This window comes from Panthera leo, chromosome A1, assembly GCF_018350215.1.
Source record: "Panthera leo isolate Ple1 chromosome A1, P.leo_Ple1_pat1.1, whole genome shotgun sequence".
NCBI classification, from domain to species: domain Eukaryota; kingdom Metazoa; phylum Chordata; class Mammalia; order Carnivora; family Felidae; genus Panthera; species Panthera leo.
Window position 1 is genome coordinate 150,410,035 of NC_056679.1, and position 11,291 is coordinate 150,421,325.

An 11,291-nucleotide genomic window follows, 5' to 3' on the forward strand; every position below is an offset into this window, starting at 1 on the left:
TTTTCTCTTTTATAGGTTACTATTACAGCCTATTGTTCCAGTGTTCTGACAAGCATTTCACAAATGATTGTCAATGCTTTTAACATAACAAAGTCACTAATGTTGGAACTTCGGGTATGGAGTCAAGGAAAGGAGGAAGACTTTTTTTGATGAATCTGCCTTTAAGGGTCCATCAGATCATAGACATTTATGGGCCTTTGCCAGGAATAACAATGACACTGTGTAAGATGCCCAAACTGTAGAGATGGGAGCTTTTCCTTAAGTCGTATTTCATTGCGAGACAAGAACTTCAGAAAATCAGGATATTTGTCTATTAATTTTTTTGCCTTTCCCTCAAAGTACTCTCCCATAATATTCACTCAAAATACTTATGACTAATTTACTGACCTCAGGCATTTTATTTATGGTTTACATGTCACCACGCCATCTGTTTTTCCCACAGGAATTTTACATACACATGATAAAATAGAATTTATATATTTGAAATTACAGTTTTAAAACTAGTTTATTTTCTGAAGATTTATATGGCCTTTATTTAACTGGGACACCTGACACAATTTATTTACCAAACCACGCTCTGTCTTCCTGAAATCTTTAATCCTGCAAGGTAAAAATTAGACACTCGCAGGCTAAGATTTAAATATATACCTGTATATCCCTGTTGTGCCACAACTCACAGTGGCTTTGTTGATTTCAAAGGTACTAAAATAAATCTGATTATCATGCTATAAACACCATTATTCTAAGCTACTGAAAGACTAGTAGGTGAGAGTCTGGTTAATGTTGTTTCTAAGCAAAAACGGGAAAGCAAAGTTTCAGAATCGATTTTTGTCAGATACGTGAACACCCGTTCTATAGAATTCAGCTCCTGTTTTGACAGCTTATTGAATACTCTCCCAACTTTTCCCGCCTGCTAATGTCTCCCATTAATTAATACCCATTCTCTGTTCACAGTTTTGATAGAACAGCAGTAGTTGTTAACACAACACTCATAATCACAATTGTTCAGGTATGTTTTTGTCTGTGTCATGTATGAGCCTCAGATAGTAAATGATGCTCAACAAGGTAAGTAAGGTGGACTTTTTAGGAATAAAATTAAGTTTTGTAATAGGAATAACAATTCTGTGTTTGCATTTCACTTCTTCTCCCCCTTTCCTTATGGTGGTATCGAACTCCACAAAATATATTTTCCCTGTCTTTTCTTTTCTTTTTGTATGAATCCAAGGCTGTAAGAATTGGATTTTTTAAATTCTTTAAATATATTTAGAATACAGCATTTTTACTTGGTGGAAGTGAGGAGTAACTTTCCACTACAACAATGTACAATAATGGTCATCAAGAGAGTTCACATGTTCAAATATAATTTTTCCCTTAGAATGCAAAGTAATTTAGTGATATTACCTTTCCATGTTTTTGAAGTTTGCAAGACTTTGATGCAGTGTTCCTCCAAATCATTAGCCCACGAGGGAGCATCAGGATTCCTAAAAATAACTACATACAATGAAGTTTTCCTGGAGGAATTGACGATGGTGACCGGTATAAATCTTTGCATGCATTTGAAAAGGTTGTTATATGAACATTAATAAAAATTTGACAACACAAAAATTTTATGGAAAATACTTCTAATACAAATATTTTTGATAATTTTGTGTTTTTACTTCAAGGCTTTTTTCCTATGTATAAGTGGTAACATTGTAGCATCATAAGTATTTACCTGTGTTATTACCTCTTTTTCAAAACTATTATTTTAATGTCTGGATAAAATGCTTTGGGGTAGATTAAGTAATGAAATTTTACTTGTCATTTATGTATAGTCGAGCATTGATTTTTGTCTTTTTCTAAAAATGTACACAATATTCTGAAAAAACATCATAATGCCTATACCCCTGCCCCTAAACGTAGAATTGTTGCTTCAAGACACATTACCAAAAGTGCAATTATTGAAGGAAAGAATATAAATATGTCTATATGTAACGTGTGTATATATGTAATAGAGAAATAGAGATTGGTGATTTTGTTGCTATATGTTTACAGATTACAGTAGAGATTTAACTGGAACAAAATTTGTTCTACATTAGACCAATAAGATATGAATACTAAAATAACACAAGGCTTATTTATGAAGTATAATTGAAATGGCAATTAAAATTACTGAAACCTGTTAGCCTTGTCCATAAAGTAAATCAAACATTATCTCTATCCATAAAACAGTTTGAAGAATAATTTTTTAAATATCATTTTAAAACAACTGATTAGAAGTAAGTTTCTCCTGATTATCTGGGCAACTTGAGCTGCTTTTCTGCTAAATTCCATTTTGTTTTTATATTAAGATCAAGGAAATTTTCCTTTTTCTATCAATAGTTACTAAGAGAAAGAAAGAAATCAAGGTTTCATACACAAAAACTGATTTAAGTGTTTTTTAAGACAGCAAAAGAAAACACTGGCTTCACTGATTATAGATTATTAAAGAAGAGAAAATATAAACCTTCCTGTGGAGATTTACAGCAGTTATTTAAATATAATCTTTAATTCAACGTCACAATCAGTTGAGGAAAACAGATAAAGGTGAGGGGAAACAGGAAAGACTGAAAAAAAAACAGAAGAAAAAAAGACATGGGGAAAAAAAGAGAAAGAGGTGGGCAAGAGAAATAGAGGGAAAGCCACAGAAAAAGAGAAACAGAAATAACGAGCCACAAAGCAAGGAAAGAGGAAATGCATAAGTACTGCCAGAGACCCGGAGGGGAATGTTTGTTCAAACAAAAGCAAGCCACTTTGGTCACAGTGGGAGTGTGCTGGGACAGGGACCCCTGATTATTAGGTTTTATGATCATGTCCTTTCAAATACTGACTCAGGGGCAGAACAGTGATGAACCAACGAACATTCTAGACATCAGATCATAACTGAGTCTCCATTACTGACCTCGAATAGTTGGGAGAAGGAAGAGGAGAATGTGGATCCTCCAAGGGTGTCCAATTCACCTTGGGTTTACTATGGAAGATCCAACCTTAACAATTTCTCAAGAACTGTGATCAGGCCACCCAACACAGTTATCTGCACAAGTAGCCCTTGGGCCAAGTGTTGTCTAATTTCACTAACATAAGGAGAAATTATTTTTCCATCAGCTTGAAATAATGGCAAAGCTCAGCATCCTTTGTTCATTTTATTTTTGATTAGTTTTCATTAAGTATGTTTTTACATTATGTTTTTCTTCTTTCCAAAGGAAACCACCAGGGAGGCCTAATTTTCACTGCGTTAAATATGGTGTGCCATTCTTGGCAGGGAACTGTAGGTGTTGCTGAAGCTACACAGCTGAAAAGGCTAAACCAGGCCTCCAAATCTTTGGCTTATTACAGTTCTATTTTAGCCTTGTCCTCTTCCTCCCACTCAAATTCTGTACCCTACCATGTGTTTGGATATGCTGCAGCCTCCAGTTCTTCACACTAAATATACTCTCAGAAGCCGGAGCGAAACTTGAAGATGAATCATTCTTCTTGGAAGCCTCAGCTTTGTGGTGGACAGCTCGTAAACTGGAATAGAGTCAGTTGGATGGGGGGAGTAGAGACAACAGTAGTTGGTTCATCCTGTTCTGCAAAGGGAGCCAAGGGGGTGGGTGGGTGGGGGGTTCAGAGTAAATTGAAGCAAATGCTCATATTACACTTTAAAGAAAAGTTGGTTAAAAAGCTAACACTCTAAAGATAATGTGCTAAAGCTTAGCATTTTCTGTTCATCACTTGTTTTTTGGGTCAGCCAATTTTTTTCTTCTTTTTTTCTTTTCTTTTCTTTTCTTTTTTTTTTTTATTGTTATCCTTTGACTGGTTCTCAGAGCATAATTTGTTTCCAGTCTTTTTTGTTCTACAAGTGAAAAGGTCAATGCCCTTTGACATTGCATGAGCTGTTCAGTGCACCAGGGGAAACATCATCGGCACTGCTGGGCTTAAAACAACTTCAGGGCAACCAGAGTCAAACACAGGAAGTGTTGTTCAAACCCCCAGAGAATACTGGCTTTGTTTATTAGCCAACTTACATCTTGTTGAATTGCTAAGTGCTGCTATCTTGAATGAGCAGATATATCAGAGACTCCAAACCCAGATGAGGTATTTGTAAGCATGATATAACAACATCAGTCTCCTAAAGTGTCCCCTACAGGAATCTAAATACAGAGTGGCTATTTTCTTAAATGGGAAAAGTTCCATCTCAGGTCCCCATAGTCCAATACATGCTAAATGATTCTACAAATGAACAAACACTGCTTTGATGAGACAGTAAATTTAGTGGGAGAAATAATCAACAAGAAATGCAGAAAAAAAATGTGTATTTCTTTTATAAACAGTCTAATCAGGAAATGAATTACACATTCAATCTTGTACACACAAGACTTTTTCTTATTAATTTAGCCCAGAAAACACTGACCTGCTCAAAATAGCATCAGAAACATTTTTATTTACATTGCATATGTAAATCTCTAACTGTTCAATGAGTTATTAACCGTTACTTTACAGATATGAGATTATATTTTAATTCCATTTTACAGATTAATTGAGAAAGAAAGGTTAAGTGTTTTGCCTAAAGTAACTCAGCAAATATAAGCGAGAGACACATTTAGTTTCTTGAACTACTGATTCCTTTATATTTTAAATCAGTGAATCATTTTGCTTCTAAATATGTTGGAGGAGATTCAAGCACTATAGAAAAAATCACATTACAGAACATTCCATTTGGAAATAGAGGAAATGGACTTTTGGGACTTTTCCCAAAATAGGTGTAATAAGATGTGTCCTCCCCTGTGGAAAGTCATGAATATCAAATGGAAATATGGACACAAACGATTATTTTAAAGAATATTGTAGCTTATAAGGTGCTGTACAAATTCCATTAATGATTGTGGTAGCAGTGTTATTGTTCTATTCCAAAGGGAATGACAGAAAGCCAATGAATCAAATTGCCAAACATTAATGGTTCTTAACTGAAAATCCAATGAAAATCATGGACTCTGTTCAGAAAAATTCAAATTAGAAACATACCCAATATTTTAGTTATAATTTTGAGAGATTCAAAGATCATCTGAATTTTATGTGTTCACAGAACTCATATTAAGAACACTTGTAGGTTTTCCTGGGTGGCCCAGTCTGTTAAGTGTCTGGCTTCATCTCAGGTCATGATCTCGTGGTCTGTGGGTTTGAGTCCCATGTTGGGCTCTGTGGCGACAGCTCAGAGCCCAGAGCCTGCTTCAGATTCTGTGTCTCCCTCTCTCTCTTCTCCTCCCCACTGTGTTCTGTCTATCAAAAATAAATAAACATTAAAAAAACTTTTTTTTTTAAAGAACACTTGCAGAGGAAGAAGAGAAATGGCAGATTATCTGGAAAGAAAGGAGACATGGGAGTCAAATAGCAAAATGGACACATTGGTGACCCTAACAATCTTGTGATATAAAGCTGTAATAAGATGGGTTAGGGTCATTGGGAGGTGAGATGCAGACACACAGATTGCTGATTGAGGAATAGTGTCAACATTTTCTTGTCCAGGAGAGAAGGACATTCCTCATTTTTTTCCATAAAAATTCTAGAAGCATTCTCATAAAGCTGTAGTGAGAAACCCAGAAATGAGTGTTTGGGGGTGAGTGTGTAGTAATTGGATAAAGGAAGATGGCAGCCAGAGATTCTGATTGGGACAAATGTAGAAACTCAGACGTGGGAATGACATTCTTGCCTGGCAATCAACCCAGGTGGCACTGCCTCAGAAACTAACAGTAACTAAGAGAACCAGCCTCTGCATTCCTCTCCCACCTGTACGCTCAGCAGGAGGCCACACCAAACTAATTCTGGCTAGACCTCGGGGAATAAAAGGACCTGGCTATCAAGATCACTCTCCACAAAACCATCCTGTGGCTGATCTCGTTCTAGTTTTGGCTCCAGCCTCTCTCTGAATGAGTTTTATGACTTGCTGCTGCTGCTGCCTGAATCTCAGATATGACTCCAGATTTGCTCAGAGGGATTCCACAAGTCTGCCTAATGCTGACTCTGATCTACCTTCTAGATTCATATATCCTCTGATATATGGTATGTCCATATTCCCTAGTCCTGATTGGGCAGTAGATCTCCATCCCCTAATGAATTTTAATTCAGGAGAGATTCTGATTCTTGATCTGCCTTAACATTCTCTCTCCTGATCTGAACAGTATAGGGGAAAGGGGTCAGAGATTCACAATGATATTGCTTTATATAAAATTGCTAATTTGTATAACTCCAGCAAGTATGTGTGAATCTTTCTCCTCCCATAGATACCTCCCAAGCCATGGTGTCACCCCAGTAGGAGAGACCTCCCAAATCCAAACTGGTTTCTCCAGTTTGCCATACATTAGATGACTGAATTTACCTAAAGTATCTGAAAATAAAATTATCCAGAACAGATAGAAACTGGGTACTTAATAGTTGGGGCATCTTTTGCAATGAAATTACATATTGGTACTCTTGCTTATTATAAAGTGGATGTGCATGCACATGCACATGTTCTTCCATTTTATGATGATAAGTCACCTTGGAATATACTGTTCATCTTAATGTTAAGTTTTTGTACTCAGATTTACTGGGGTTTTTTTGTAGCCCACATAAAAATTTCTAACTGTGTGTTCTATTATAAAGACTTGGTTATATTCTTTTCAGTGCTCACCTCTGCAAAATTCTCAACTGGAAAAAAAAAAGATATGAATCTCAAAGGAGTTGGAGAGGTGGAATTAATAAGTAAGGCCAGACACCTCTGACTCCACTATACTTCCCCGAATGTGAGAAATGGCAATCTATTTTAGAAATCATAAATTTATTATCTGCAATTCCAAATAGAGAATTTTCTTTTAAGTGTGAGCTACAAGAACCTCAGTAAAATCTCTTGGTGATCTATACAGTAGTCCCTCCTTATCTGTGGTTTTCCTTTCCATGGTTTCAGCTACCCACAGTCAACCATGGTGGAGAAGCAGATGATCCTCCTTCTGACTATCCTCACAAGGTCATTAGTAGCCTACACTAGGCCAAAATGCCTACATCATTCACCTCACCCCATCTCATTATGTGGGTATTTTATCACCTCACATCATCATAAGAAAGGTGAGTATAGTACAACAAGATAGTTTGTGAGAAAGACCACATAGTATATTATTATAATTATTCTGTTTTCTTATTACTGTCATTAATCTCTTACCGCGCTTAATTTATAAATTAAACTTTATCTTAAGCATTATAGGGAAAAACATATGGGGTTTGATACTATCCATGGTTTTAGGCTTCTGCTAGGTATCTTGGAATGTATGCCCTGCAGATAAGGGGGACCACAGTTTTACATGATATTATTTAGAACTATACAAAGAATCTAGATTTTTGGCAAACATGTTATTTTATGAATCTGGAAAAACAAAAGATCATTTGACCTTACTATATTTTATGGAAATCAAAAAGATTAAACAACTTTCTGACCTCTGGTTGATAATCTACAGGACTATTTCTTTTGATACTTGATATATGCCCTCTGATTCTATTTCATTGTTTTGCTATATCACCTATGGCTTCAAAATAAAATTTATAATGCAGTGATAATAAAGCACTTAATTTTCTTATAATATCTGGTATTTGAATGTCTTTAGATAAGCATCTTTGAATGAAGCAAGTCTTGCTTTTTTTATTAACAAATATTGGAGGGAATATTAGCTGGTAACTTGAAAACTACTTTCTGGTGGTGCCTGGCTGGCTCAGTTCAAAGAGTATGCAACTCTTGATCTCAGGGTCATGAGTTCAAGCCCCACAATGGGCATAGAGATTACTTAAAATAAACGAATTTATTTTTTAATTAAAAAGGGGCACCTGGGTGACTCAGTAGGTTCAGCATCCAACTCTTGATTTTGGTTGAGGTCATGTTCTCAGGTTCATGGGATCGAGCCCCATGTGAGACTCCATGGTGAGTATGGAACCTGCTTATGATTCTCTCTCTCTGTGTGTCTCTCTCTGTCTTTCTCTCTCCACCCTCCATCCTTCTCTGCAGCTTGTGCACTGTGTCTAAAAAATTAATTTTAAAGTACTTTCTGGAAATAGTAGTAAATATTTTGCTAAATTTCAGCACTAAAAAAAATCCAAGTTCACTCTAAACCACGTTGCTTGAGAGTATAATTATAAATTTATATGGTTACAATATTTATATGGGATCAGAGTAGAATAGTATGTTTTTTAGGAAGGATACTGATTGGTATTTATTGATTCTAGAAAGCAAGTAACAAATTAATATCATGATGTTGATATTAATTTACACTTCTATTGTCAAACCTGAAAACAAGAAGATAGCTGTTGTGACAACAATCTTATTTGTCACTATTCATTTGGAGCAATCTAAGAAAAGCATGTGCTGTTCTAAAAATTTCCACTATGTAACCCATAGTGTAAGACAAGGAATGGGGACATTTGTTACCCAACAGCTACGATATAAGATCTGACCACATACTATTTACTCAGTTATTTGTTCATCTACCTAGTCATTCAGTGTCTCAACCCACAAGACACTGTGAAAAACTCTGGAAATATGGAGATGAGTAACACATGGCTCCTTCACTCAAAGAAATTGTGATTATCAGGAGAGGAAGACATTAAAAATTATTATAGGTTGAGTAATAATCCTTAATAATAAGTGCTCTTTTAGGAAGGATATTTATTGGTCAGTTCTACCTATGGAAAGGAAAAAGAGAAATTCTTGAAAAAGGAAATCATGGAACACAACCTTGAAGGTAATGTAAGTCTTTGTATGAGATAATAGTTTTTATTTTTAAGCCATTTTTAGTTGGATATTCTGTTACTGGAAGCCAAAAAAAATTTTAAGCAGTTATATTATGAAATTGCTTTTTCTGTAGGTCAAAACCCACTCAATACCAGCAATTTCATGTACTTCAACCTTGGAGCTAACATGAAGAGATCAGAGTTTTAAGCAAGGGATTAACATGGTCATAATTTGTACCTCAGAACGATCATACTGACAGCACAATATAGGATAGGTTTATGGGGATCCACGGCAGTAAGCAAGGGGATCAGTTCAAAGACTATTCCAATAGCTGAACTGAGAGTTAATCGGATACTAAATTAAGGGAAGAGCAGCAAGGATAGCAGGTGTAGGAGTAAAGATGGGAGAGATGATAGAGAAGTAGAATTGAAAACTTTAGTAACTTAATGGAATTAGAAAGTGAGAGATAAAAGGATACTTCTAGAAAGATTTTCTGGCTCAACTAATTCTACTGTTCATTGTAATTGATTCTAACTCTATTCTCACTTCTGTATCTTGATTCAAAATGCTCATTGGTCCAGACACTTTGGCCCTTCCACCTTAACAAAAAGCCCTCAATTTGCTCGTAGCCTTCTGAATGCACTAGCATCTTGTGACTTGTTCTTTGGAATAATCTACTGTCTACACATTTTGATACTCAAAAGGACACAACTTTGTCCTGTTTTTATTTGGAGGCAGGAGACAGATACAATGGCAGGCCTCCCCCATTGGAAGCATGAGCTCTTTACAAACAGGTACAGGACCCTGGATTCTATTTCTTGATTGAATTCATGACACCCGACATATATATGCACAAAGAAAACAAAATTGACTTCAATTATGGCAGACCAGATGCTTCCTTATGACAAAGTGTAAGGAAATTTAAAGAAACGTTGGTTAATTAGAAGAGGTAACAGCTGTAACATCCCAGCCTTAGCTGCCCAATCCTATCTGATCCCAAGTCATAGAACCATGTTCTTGCCTCATGGGGTATCAGAGACATCCGCCTCACTTCTACAATCCTTGTGCCTAGTCTATTTGGAAGATAAATAAGGAAATTTACAGGATCTGACATGCCCTGTAATTCTAAGAGTTTTATTATTTGTGTTAATAAATCTAAGAGCAGGAAAGGCTGTTAGGTAATTGAAATTTTAAATATTCTTACAAGTAACACATTTGTTTGCTTTCAAAAAAAAAAAAAAAAACTCTAGACAATGAAAACAACATCAAAATTCATCTGACTTTGAATATGATTTTTATATAGTTATTCAGAATTGACCATATGTACTTTATTGATGTATGATTTTCTTCTCACATTCATTATATTAAAAAATATTTTAGAAAAAAAAGTATATATATTATTCAACACAATTTAATGGATATTCTATTTTTTGTTGCAGATGGTTTGCCACAATTATACAAGATGTAACAGATACTTTAAATTTTTTTAGGAAAATAATGTAGATTTTTCTCTACACTTAAAAAAAAAAACAAATCTGGGGCGCCTGGGTGGCTCAGTCGATTGGGCGGCCGACTTTGGCTCAGGTCATGATCTCAGGGTCCGTGAGTTCGAGCCCCGCGTCGGGCTCTGTGCTGACAGCTCGGAGCCTGGAGCCTGTTTCAGATTCTGTGTTTCCCTCTCTCTGACCCTCCCCCGTTCATGCTCTGTCTCTCCCTGTCTCAAAAATAAATTAAAAAAAAAACGTTAAAAAAAAAATTTTTTTTTAAAAACAAATCTGTGATCTTAAAGATCTTTCTATAGTTCTCCTTATGTCTATTCACATCATTTTGCCATTTTGGTATAGTCAATCTATATTTCATACGAAACTGCAAAAATTGAAAGATGAAAATGATCTATTCAAATTATCTGCTATTATACAAACAGGTTAATAACAGTAATTAAAAGAATAATTATGCAACTACATGCCACTCAAAGGAGTCATTTAAATTATGCAAATCAAGCATAAGGTCATGTAACGCTAAGAGAAAAGAGCTAAAATATGCAAAATAGTGTACTCTCCGTTGGTGGTTTCAGTATTAAAAATATTCATATCACAAGCTTGTAGTGTGCATCTCATTTTTGAACCTTTGTACCATAAAATCGAATTAATTTTTCTTACCTTATTAGGTGCTCTGAAATTTGAGTAGTATAATATCTTATAGATGGGCTATTTGATCCAAGGGAAGAATGTTTATTTTTTATTCGAGGACTTTATTTTTAAAACATTGATTATTTTTTTACCCATAGAAACTTATTGCATTGTAAAAAAAAAAAAAGATTTAGAAAACACACAAAAGTATAAAATATACAATTAAAAACACCTATAATGTTACCATTTTGAAATTAGCATGATCTCATTATTGGTAAGATTCCTTTCCTTCTTTTTTAAATGGATCTTTTTTTTTTATCGTAACAGGTACCAGACTGTGTATTTATCTGTGTCATGTTTCTTTTTGTATTTTATTTACATTTCCCCGATGATTCTTGAAATCTGAGTTTTTC